We start from the raw sequence: 12,642 nt of genomic DNA, 5'->3' as shown, positions 1-12,642 counted from the left end.
AGCAACAATTTTGAGCTAAAGCCTCAATTAGTTTCTCTACTGCAACAGAACTACAAGTTTCATGGACTTCTATCAGAAGACCTTTATAAGTTTTTAACTGAGTTCTTGCAGATCTGTGATACTGTTAAGACCAATGGAGTTGATCCTGAAGTCTACAAGCTTATGCTTTTCCCTTTTGCTGTAAGAGAGAGAGCTAGAACATGGTTGGACTCACAATCCATAGATAGCCTAGACTCTTGGGATAAGCTGGTCACGGCTTTCTTAGCCAAGTTCTTTTCTCCTCAAAAGTTGAGCAAGCTTAGAGTGGATGTTCAGACCTTTAGACAAAAAGATGGTAAGTCCCTCTATGAAGCTTGGGAAAGATACAAGCAACTGACCAAAAAGTGTCCTTCTGACATGCTTTCAGAATGGATCACATTAGATATATTCTATGATGGTCTGTCTGAATTTTCCAAGATGTCACTGGATCACTTTGCAGGTGGATCTATTCACCTAAAGAAAATGCCTGCAGAAGCTCAGGAACTTATTGAAATGGTTGCAAATAACCAGTTCATGTATACCTCTGAGAGGAATCCTGTGAGTAATGGGACGCCTCAAAAGAGAAGAGTTTTCAAAATTGATGCTCTGAATGCTATACTGGCTCAGAACAAAATATTGACCCAACAAGTCAATATGATCTCTCAGAGTCTGAATGGATTGCAAAATCCAACAGTACTAAAGAAGCATCTTCTGAAGAAGAAGCTTATGATCCTGAGAACCCTGCAATGAAAGAGGTGAATTACATGGGTGAAGCCTTTGGCAATACCTATAATCTTTCATGGAAAAATCATCCAAATTTTTTATGGAAGGATCAACAGAAGCAAGGCTTCAATAATAACAATGGTGGAAGAAACAGGTTTAGCAATAGCAAACCTTTCCCATCATCATCTCAGCAACAGATAGAGCATTCTGAGTAGAATTCTTCTAGCTTAGCAAACATAGTCTCTAATCTATTTAAGACCACTATTAGTTTCAGGACTAAAATAAGATCCTCCATTAGAAATTTGGAGGCACAAGTGGGCTAGTTGAGTAAAAGGGTTACTGAAACTCCTCCTAGCACTCTCCCAAGCAATATAGAAGAGAATCCCAAAGGAGGAGAAGGAGGACATGAATCCCAATGAGGAAGACCTCAGGGGACGTCCAATGGTCAGTACGGAATACCCTAATGAGGAACCAAAAGAATCTGAGACTCATACAGAGACCATTGAGATTCCCTTGGACCTCCTTTTACCATTCATGAGCTTTGATGACTATTCATCTTCTGAAGAGGATGAAGACATTATTGAAGGGTAAGTTGCCCAATATTTAGGAGCAATCATGAAGCTGAATGCCAAGCTGTTTGGTAATGAGACTTGGGAGAAAGAGCCTCCCTTGCTCACCAATGAACTGAATACATTGGTTCAGCAAAATTTACCTCAAAAAAAATAGGATCCTGGTAAATTCTTAATACCTTGTACCATAGGCACCATGACCTTTGAAAAAGCTCTGTGTGACCTGGGGTCAGGGATAAACATGCTGCCCCTTTCTATAATGGAGAGACTAGGAATCTATGAGGTACAGGTTGCCAAATTCTCATTGGAGAAGCCACAACAAGAGTTGTGATTGATGTTGACAGAGGAGAGTTGATCCTTCATGTGAATGAAGAATGCCTTATAGTAAAGACTCAAGGTTCTCCATCTGTAACCATGGAGAGTAAGCATGAAGAACTTATCCCAATACAGAGTCAAACAGAGCCCCCACATTCAAACTCTAAGTTTGGTGTTGGGAGGCCACAGCCAAACTTTAAGTTTGGTGTTGAGAGATCTCAACCATACTCTGATCATCTGTGAGGCTCCATGAGAGCTCACTGTCAAGCTATTGACATCAAAGAAGCGCTTATTGGGAGGCAACCCAATTTTATTTTTATTTTATCTATATTATTTTATTTTCTTTTAGGTTGATGATCATGTGAAGTTACAAAGACAATTACAAAAATAAAGAAAAAAAATCAAAAACAGCATTGAAAATAGCACACCCTGGAGGAAGGACTTACTGGCGTTTAAACGCCAGCAACGGTAGCAAAATGGGCGTTTAAACGCCCAATCTGGCACCTTTTTGGGCATTTAAATGCCAAAATAGGGCACCAGAATGGCATTTAAACGCCAAAACAGGGCAACAAACTGGCGTCTAGACGCCAGAACAGGAAGGAAAGCTGGTGTTTAAATGCCAGAACAGGGGAGCAGACTGGCGTTTAAACGCCAGAATTATACTCTAAGGCATTTTGAACGCCCAATTAGAGCAGGGAAGAGAATTCCTTGACCCCTCAGGATCTGTGGACCCCACAGGATCCCCACCAACCTCAGCTCACTCTCTCTCCTCTTCACACCTTTCTATAACACTCTTCCCCAAATACCCTTCACCAATCACCTCCATAACTCTTCCCCAAAAACCCCCACCCACCTTCAAAATTCGAAACCGTTTTCCTCCCAAACCCACCCAACACTTTCGGCCACTACCCCCCTTTTCCCTATAATACCCCCTTCACTCCTTCATTTTTACACATCACAACCACCTTCTTCTACCCTTGGCTGAACCCTATACACCCTCCATCTCTTACATTTTCTTCTTCTTCTACATCTTTCTTTCTTCTTTTGCTCGAGGACGAGCAAATATTTTAAGTTTGGTGTGGTAAAAGCATTGCTTTTTGTTTTTCCATAACTATTTATGGCACCTAAGGCCAGAGAAGCCTCTAGAAAGAGGAAAGGAAAGACAACTGCCTCCACCTCTGAGTCATAGGAGATGGAGAGATTCATCTCAAAGGTCCATCAAGACCACTTCTATGAAGTTGTGGCCAAGAAAAAAGTGATCCATGAGGTCCCTTTTAAGCTCAAAAAGGGCGAATATCTGGAGATCCGACAAGAGATCCAAAGAAGAGGTTGGGAAGTTCTTGCCAACCCCATTCAACAAGTCGAAATCTTAATGGTTCAAAAGTTCTATGCAAATGCATGGATCACTAGGAACCATGATCAAAGTATGAACCAAAACCCAAAGAATTGGCTTACAATGGTTCGGGGGAAATACTTAGATTTCAGTCCAAAAAACGTGAGGCTAGCGTTTAACTTGCCAATGATGGAAGAAAATGCACGCCCCTATACTAGAAGGGTCAACATTGATCAAAGGTTGGACCAAGTCCTCATGGACATATGTGTAGAAGGAGCTCAATGGAAAAGAGACTCAAGAGGCAACCCGATTCAATTGAGAAGATCGGATCTTAAACCTGTGGCTAGAGGATGGTTGGAATTCATCCAACGCTCTATCATTCCCACTAGCAATTGATCTGAGGTAACTGTGGATCGGGCCATCATGATCCATAGTATCATGATTGGAGAGGAAGTAGAAGTTCATGAAATCATACCTCTAGAACTCTACAAGGTGGCTGACAAGTCCTCACCTTTGGCAAGATTAGCCTTTCCTCATCTCATATGTCACCTTTGCTATTCAGCTGGGATTGTCATAGAGGGAGACATCCTCATTGAGGAGGACAAGCCCATCACTAAGAAGAGGATGGAGCAAACTAGAGAGCTCATCCATGGCACTCAACAAGAGCATGAGAAAGTCCCTCATCAAGAAATCCCTGAGATACCTCAAGGGATGCAATTTCTTCCACACAATTATTCGGAGCAACTCAACACTTCTTTGGAAAGCTTGAGTTACAACATGGACCAATTAAGGGTGGAACACCAAGAGCACTCCATCATTCTCCATGAGATTAGAGAAGATCAAAGAGCTTTGAGGGAGGAGCAACAAAGGCAAAGAAGAGACATAGAGGAGCTCAAGAGCACCATTGGTTCTTCAAGAGGAGGAAGACGCCACCCTCACTAAGGTAGACTAATTCCTTAATCTCCTTGTCTATTTATTTTTCTGTTTTTCGACTTTATGCTGTAGGTTCTATCTATGTTTGTGTCTTCACTACATGATCATTAGTGTCCAGTGTCTATGTCTTAAAGCTATGAATAACTCCATGAATCCTTCACCTCTCTTAAATGAAAAATGTTCTTAATTACAAAAGAACAAGAAGTACTTGGGTTTCAAATTTTATCTTGAAACTAGTTTAATTATTTTGATGTGGTGGCAATACTTTTTGTTCTCTGAATGAATGCTTGAACATTGCATATTTTTTTTATCTTATTGTTTATGAATGTTAAAGTTGTTGGCTCTAGAAAGAATGATGAACAAAGAGAAATGTTATTGATAATCTAAAAAATCATGAAATTGATTCTTGAAGCAAGAAAAAGCAGTGAAAAAGAAAAAAAGTAAGTAGCGAAAAAAAATGGCGAAAAAAAGAGAGAAAAGAAAAAGAAAAAGCAAGCAGAAAAAGCCAATAGCCCTTTAAAATAAAAGGCAAGGGTAAAAAGGATCCAAGGCTTTGAGCATTAATGGATAGGAGGGCCCAAGGAAATAAAATCCAGGCCTAAGCGGCTAAATCAAGCTGTCCTTAACCATGTGCTTGTGGCATGCAGGTCCAAGTGAAAAGCTTGAGACTGAGTGGTTAAAGTCGTGATCCAAAGCAAAAGAGTGTTCTTAAGAACTCTGGATACCTCTAACTAGGGACTTTAGCAAAGCTGAGTCACAATCTGAAAAGGTTCACCCAGTTATGTGTCTGTGGCATTTATGTATCCGGTGGTAATATTGGAAAACAAAGTGCTTAGGGTTATGGCCAAGACTCATAAAGTAGCTGTGTTCAAGAATCAATGTACTGAACTAGGAGAATCAATAACACTATCCAAAATTCTAGGTTCCTATAGATGCCAATCATTCTGAATTTCAAAGAAAAAATTGAGATGCCAAAACTGTTCAGAAGCAAAAAGCTACAAGCCCCGCTCATCTAATTAGAACCAAGTTTCATTGATACTGTGGGATTCATTGTATGTTCTCTTCTTTTTATCCTATTTTGTTTTTAGTTGCTTGGGGACAAGCAACAATTTAAGCTTGGTGTTGTGATGAGCGGATAATTTATACGCTTTTTGGCATTATTTTTACATAGTTTTTAGTATGATTTAGTTAGTTTTTAGTATATTTTTATTAGTTTTTAAGCAAAATTCACATTTCGGGACTTTACTATGAGTTTGCGTATTTTTCTGTGATTTCAGGTATTTTTTGGCTGAAATTGAGGGACTTGAGCAAAAATCTGATTCAGAGGCTGACAAAGGACTGCAGATGCTGTTGGATTCTAACCTCCCTGCACTCAATTGCGTTGGAAAGTAGACATCCAGGGATTTCCATAAATATTTAATATTCCATACTTTGCACGAGTTTTGATGACATAAAATGGCGTCAAAAAATGCCAGCTCTCTGCCATTTTCTGGCTTCAAAATGCCAAAACTGGCATAAAAGTTGGAGTTAAACACCCAAACTGGCACCAAAGCTGGTGTTTAACTCCAAAGAAGACCTCTACATGTGAAAGCTTCAATGCTCAGACCAAGCACACACTAAGTGGGCCCGAAAGTGGATTTCTGCATCATTTACTCATTTCTGTAACCCTAGTAACTAGTTTAGTATAAATAGAACTTTTTACTATTGTACTAGGGGTTTTTTCCCTATTTTCGAATTCATATGCCATTTGGGGAGGCTGGCCATTCGGCCATGCCTAGACCTTGTTCTTATGTATTTTCAACGGTGGAGTTTCTACACACCATAGATTAAGGTGTGGAGCTCTGCTGTTCCTCGAGTATTAATGCAATTACTACTATTTTCTATTCAATTCATGCTTATTCCTATTCTAAGATATTCGCTTGCACTTCAACATGATGAATGTGATGATCCGTGACACTCATCACTATTCTCAACCTATGAACGCGTGCCTGACAACCACTTCCGTTCTACTTTAGATCGAGCGTATATCTCTTAGCCTCCATTCCAAAAGATCGGAGTCTTCGTGGTATAAGTTAGAATTATTGGCGGCCATTCTTGAGATCCGGAAAGTCTAAACCTTGTCTGTGGTATTCCGAGTAGGATATGAGAAGGGATGACTGTGACGAGTTTCAAACTCGCGAGTGTTGGGCGTAGTGACAGACACAAAAGGATCACTGGATTCTATTTCAACATGATCGAGAACTGACAGATGATTAGCCGTGCAATGACAGCGTATTTGGACCATTTTCACTGAGAGGACGGGAAGTAGCCATTGACAACGGTGATGTCCAACATACAGCTTGCCATAAAAAGGAGTATGAAGGATTGGATGAATGCAGTAGGAAAGCAAAGACTCAAGAGGGATGAAGCATCTCCATACGCTTATCTGAAATTTCCACAAATGATTTACATAAGTATCTCTATCTTTATTTTCTATTTATTTGCCTTTTAATTATCAAAACTCCATAACCCATTTGAATCCGCCTAACTGAGATTTACAAGGTGACCATAGCTTGCCTCAAGCAAACAATCTCCGTGGGATCGACCCTTACTCACGTAAGGTTTATTACTTGGACGACCCAGTGCACTTGTTGGTTAGTTGTGCGAAGTTGTAAAAAAGAGTTGAAATTACAATTGTGCGTACCAAGTTGTTGGCGTCATTGTGTATCTCAATTTCGTGCACCAATGACTAGGAACACAATTAAATAACACATAATCTTTTAGAATCAAATGAAGTTAAAGAAAACCATAAGAAGCAACAACACTATAGGTAAAGAAAATTAAATAGCAACAGACATACAACGTAAATAAAATACCCACAACAATTATAAATCCAAATTCCAAGCAACAAGACAAAGACAATAACAGAGGGACAAAGCAAAACAACAAATAGAAGATTTGACCACACCTTTTAAAAAGACAATTGTACAGTTATGAAAATTAAAAACAGTAATTATCACAAAAATTAACATCCTCATTTTCTCTTATCTAGAATTCTTTGATAAAGGCCATTTGAAATAATTATTGCCATAACCTTGACCATTAACTATATTAGAATAAAATTTAATAGCTTTTGACTATAAATAATAGATAAATAACGTAAAACATCACGAGAAATACAAACAATCATCTCATTATTCTCAAAGCCAAAATTCACCTATACATTTAACTCATTTTTGTCATTATTGTAAAATAAAGTTAAATGATCCCCTGTAATCATGTAGCTAGACTTAGTATGAAGTTACAAATAAATTCACATATAAAATAATGATAATAATAAAACTAAAATTTAAAGTATTGACAATTAACACATTAGGATCAATTATAATAACTACTTTCTTCTTTCTTTTTTTGGTCTAAATAATCCCCAATTATGAATATGCTTTTAACATAATCAAAGCACGTAGTAAAAGAATTTTAGAAAAGTAGTATGAAATCAGATTTCTTGTAAAGATAAAACACCAAAAAAAATTCATATTCATAAATAATTTATTGAACTTAAAACGCACGAACTAAAGACAAATTCATATATATATATATACTTACTTTATCTTTGTTTTTTTTTAAATAAATGGAAAACACACATGCAAGTATAACTATGGTTATAGAAAAAGGTTGAGTATCTTTTATGTGAAAAAGAGAACAACTATAAACTATAAATTGTCAATTGTAAACCAGTCATTATGCATACACTGATGCACATATTTTATATAGACAAATATCTATATCTGCTTTACAGCAGTTTTCAACCGATATTAATGGCTCTTAAAATTTTAATATGCATAAGAATAAATAAAATAAAAATAGGAGCATATAATCATCAATGGTTGGAGGAAGATGTGAAATCCTTGTAAAAGAAATTTCTCAAAAGAAAAAAGAAAGGAAAAAGCTTAAAGTAATGGTGATGTTTTATGTATACAATACATTCTGATAGAAGTCAAAACGCGAAATGTTGAAATACGTTAACAACTTCACAAAGAGTCAAGAATTATAATAATTAAATACTTAAATGAGTGCAAAGCAATAGAACAGAGCTTCCATAATCATGACAAAGAAGCTAATGATTAAGATGCAAAGCAAAGAAATATTCAAGTAAATACTCTATAATACTAATAATAACATTAGCAATAACTTCGTTGCGAGAGAAAAGACTTTCAAATTACTAATCATTCAATAAAAAAATCTTAACTTGTTGAAAAATTTACCAAAATAGTCTTTATATATTATGATTGTCCTAATAAAATCTCAAGTTGTTTTAATATTGATTCCCACTTATAAATTTAAAAGCAACAAAGTTCACAAAAATCCTATATTATCACATTAAAATAAATAATATATTTTCAATCCTAGTGAAAATTTAATTTAAAGTATCATTGTATAGCTCAAGTAAGTACATAATTTTACTTACACTATTTTATTCCACAAATCCAACCAAATGTAATTCATGAAACATCAGGTTTCGTTGAGAAATCAGATAATTTTAAAACTAGAGGTTATTAAGGGGTACATAATAAGAAAGCATGGTTTATAATAATTAGTTGAATATAATAAAGAAAAAAATTCGTATAAGTAATTTATTTTACTTTAAGAAATTAGATATCTAGTCTTTTTTTATCAAAAATTGTCAACAATTCTTTCCAATCTCTAAGATCTATAATCTAAATATCACAAAAGCATTACAAATCAAGAAAACCAATCTCCCTAAACCTCTGAGAATAAGAACAATAGTTGAAAATAGGAAAACTTTTAGAAAAGCAAGGGTTAAAAAAATTTCTCAGGTTTCAGATTATACTCAAAAGCAAAATTCATCTTTTAATTACCAACCAAAAGGCAAGCGTTCACAATCTTTCTATCAACTTATCAAGCAGGAAATAGTTCCGTGACAAAAAGTCATATTCAGCAACAAAGAACCATAATGGAAACAGATGATCAAATTAGAAAAATAAAACTAAACTTCTAGATCGAAAAAGACTTTCGATCCAGCTAACTTATCACCCAAGTAATTCACTACACTTAAGCAAAGAAAACCAACAATCGAACAAACAACAATAACACTCTATTCATATGTTTCATCACATAGTCCTTCTTGAGCAATTAAATAGCTGTTTTCAAAATTATTGATTTGAAAAAAGAATCAAAAGCTAATCAAAATTATGTTAGCTTCAAAAATCATTAATATAAGAAGAAAATTCTCAGTATCACTTATCAAATCCAAAACAAAGCATCTCGATCAGAAACTCAGCAACTTCATGCAATCCACACATTCAAATAGGAAATCAGATGGTAATTCACAGTAAACATAAATCGAATCTTTTAAGTAATTCATGAACTATTGACATTAGGAATCATAGAGAACAACCCAAAGACGAAGAAGATTAAAGCACACATTCACAAAATCGGAGAAAATTAGAACTAGCTAGGAGAGAAATCGCGAACCGGAACCAAAATTGAAACCCTTGCAAAAACACATTCGAGAAAATCTACTAAAGGATATATCAAGATTGGGTACAAAAGGACAGAAGTAGTAAGAAGCGGCAAAGGACGCATGCTCTCAGTAATCAGAAGACAACAATGACATAGAGGACAAAGAGGACATTCTTATAGGTCTTTGATATGGCCACAATTTGTACAAATAGGCATGCTTCTATTATACAATTGTGATCTTATCATAGGACACTTGCTCCAAATTACACAGATTAAACCTAAGCTATGATACCACTTTGTCACAACCCAAAATGAGCCATGACTGGCACTCAAGAAAATAGTTCCCCAGCAAGCCTAACTAATTTGAATATAAGATAAATAAGAAGGTTACACATATTTTTGATAAATTTACAATTTTTTTTTGAATAAATAATTACATATTTTTAACAAAAATAAAATAAATAAATATGAATAAATCCTTCCTGTGACATATGGAGCAGATGACGCTTAAGAACTCAACAAGGAATAGATACCCATTGCAGATCATTACTCTTGAATAGAAATACTCACATAGTCAAATATTTATTCCTGAAAAATATTTTAAAAAAAGAGTGAGTTTTGCAACCCATTGACTAGACAGTACATCTATAATTTACATGAGACCATATAAACATTATTATAAAAATAATTTTATTTAGAAAATAATAATTTATATAAATGAGTGAATCAATAAGGGAGTTCTCATACAGAAATCAAATCAAATAGTCCACACATGGGTGGCTCCACCTCTAAGAGTAGCCCTTTCCTCTCGTGTGTCCGTACGGAATAACAGATCAAACGTGTGGCCTACACGTTAGGCTAGCAACGCCCCTGCTAGATGAGGTCTGAGCCAGATGCATCTAGGTTAACGTCATAACCACCGTTAACTACGGTTTTCTAATACGAGCCTCCCAAACCAATTCAAAATATTTAATTTCAAATACAACCAATCTTTGATCTTTTAAATATATACAGTATCAAATCAAATCAAATAATACTCTTTTATCAAAATCCTTTTCAATTATATGAAATGTCAAATATACTTTACAAATAGTATATGAGTGAGTATTCACAATATTTTAATGTTTCAAAAACACATATTTAATAAAATCGAATATTCTAAAATAATAAAAAACTTCATCAAACATGTATATAGTCTCATGTGCAGATTAAAAAATTGAATTTTATAAAAATAATATTTAATTATAATAAATCCATTATTAAAATCAAATTCAAATCCTTTCTTAATAACTTGAAAGTATAGTCATAAATTCAAGCAGCATATATCAAAATAATTATAGATGTAAAGCCAAATAATTATAAATGTAAAGCCTACTCACAATATGGTCCTAAGGGACCGAAGATATCGAACTCGGAGTGCCAAAATCTAAGGTTTGGAGGATTGAAGTAAAATGAAACGAATGAGCGCAGAATTTGGATCGAGACGGTGGCAGCAACTTCCACGGCTACATCGCAGATGTAATCATAACATCAACAGCTCCAACCATTCCATGATAGCACTAATACCAATACTCAAGATAATTTCCAACAGAAACGCAACAAAAGTAGGGCGATAGTACTAAAACAGAGACATATTATTGCAATTAAAACTAGAGCATGTAAGAAAAGAAGAAAATATAGCAAAGTAAAGGTGGAAGCGTTACAGTTTCATAAATGGAGTCAGAATAGGGGAAAATTGTGCTGATTTAGAGACAAGAATAAAGGGGGTGTAGGGCTGAGCAAGATCAAAACAGGGACGAAGACAGTTCATTAGCAGTGACGTCGGTGATGCTCCCCTGACGACGAGCTTCGTTGATGGCAACAGCAAACGCGACGATGGTGAATAGCTCCCTATCGCGATTCTTTCTTCCTCCCTTCACTGGCCGACTCAAACTCTCCCTCTTCATTCAGCAATGACAGTGACCCCAACAAAGATGGCGGTGGTTGAAGCTTAGAAGCGATGGAGACAAGACGCGGCGGCTGTAGCAGTTCGACGGCGGCGAGGCAGAATGGCGGCAGTCCTTCTTCCGCGTCTCCTTTCTCGCACTCGTCCCCCTTCTCGGACGCATCTCTCTCGGTTCTGGCCTTTGATGGAGACGCAACTACATCGAGCTGGACGCGGATGGTGGCGATGCAATGGGACATGAACGGCATGCTCCAGGCCGGCAGTGATGAGGTGCGACTCTCTCTCTCCTCGTATGGTGGCTCGGCGTGGACAGCTCCTGCCTTCCTCCTCCCTTCTCTTCTCGCGGTCTCCCCTTTTCTCTCTTTCCTTTATCTTTCTTTATTTTTTTTCAGAGTCTAGGTGTTTGTGTTGTGAAGAAGAGGGTGTGAGCGGAGTGAGAGTGTGTGCGGTAGTGAGAGGTGAGTGAATATGTTAGAAGAGGGTTAGGGTTTGGTCTGAAAAAAAGAGGAACAAGGGGTATTGTAGGAATTTTACACTGTTTGTGCTCGGAAGGTGGGAATCGTATAAGGGAACGCATTGGGCTTTGGAGTCTGATGAGCGGATAATTTATACGCTTTTTGGCATTGTTTTTAGTATGTTTTAGTTAGTTTTTAGTATATTTTTATTAGTTTTTAGTTAAAATTCACTTTTCTGGACTTTACTATGAGTTTGTGTGTTTTTCTGTGATTTCAGGTATTTTCTGGCTGAAATTGAGAGACCTGAGCAAAAATCTGATTCAGAGGCTGAAAAGGGCCGCAGATGCTGTTGGATTCTGACCTCCCTGCACTCGAAGTGGATTTTTTGGAGCTACAGAAGCCCAATTGGCGCGCTCTCAACTGCGTTGGAAAGTAGACATTTTGGGCTTTCCAGCAATTTATAAGAGTTCATACTTTGCCCGAGATTTGATGGCACAAACCGGCGTTCCAAATCAGCTCAAAACTGCCCGGCGTTAAACGCCGGAACTGGCACAAGAATGGGAGTTAAACGCCCAAAATGGCACAAAAGCTGGCGTTTAACTCCAAGAGAAGTCTCTACACGAAAATCCTTCAATGCTCAGCCCAAGACACACCAAGTGGGCCCGAAAGTGGATTTTTATGTCATTTACTCATCCTTGTAAGCCCTAGGCTACTAGTTCTCTACAAATAGGACCTTTTACTATTGTATTCTTATCTTGGTAGCTATCTTTAGTCTTATGCTATCTTAGATCATGGGGGCTGGCCTCACGGCCATGCCTAGACCTTGTTCTTATGTATTTTCAACGGTGGAGTTTCTACACACCATAGATTAAGGTGTGGAGCTCTGCT

General features: G+C 36.8%; 1 pseudogene; it reads right to left on the bottom strand.

The window, feature by feature from the left end:
- Positions 1 to 10,742: 10,742 nt before the first annotated feature.
- Positions 10,743 to 11,681, bottom strand: LOC107480254 (uncharacterized; annotated as a pseudogene).
- Positions 11,682 to 12,642: the final 961 nt, after the last annotated feature.

This window comes from Arachis duranensis, chromosome 3 (assembly GCF_000817695.3).
Source record: "Arachis duranensis cultivar V14167 chromosome 3, aradu.V14167.gnm2.J7QH, whole genome shotgun sequence".
Classification (NCBI taxonomy): Eukaryota; Viridiplantae; Streptophyta; class Magnoliopsida; order Fabales; family Fabaceae; genus Arachis; species Arachis duranensis.
Note: the sequence above shows the minus strand (reverse complement) of the source record. Positions and strands in the feature narration are given on the sequence as shown.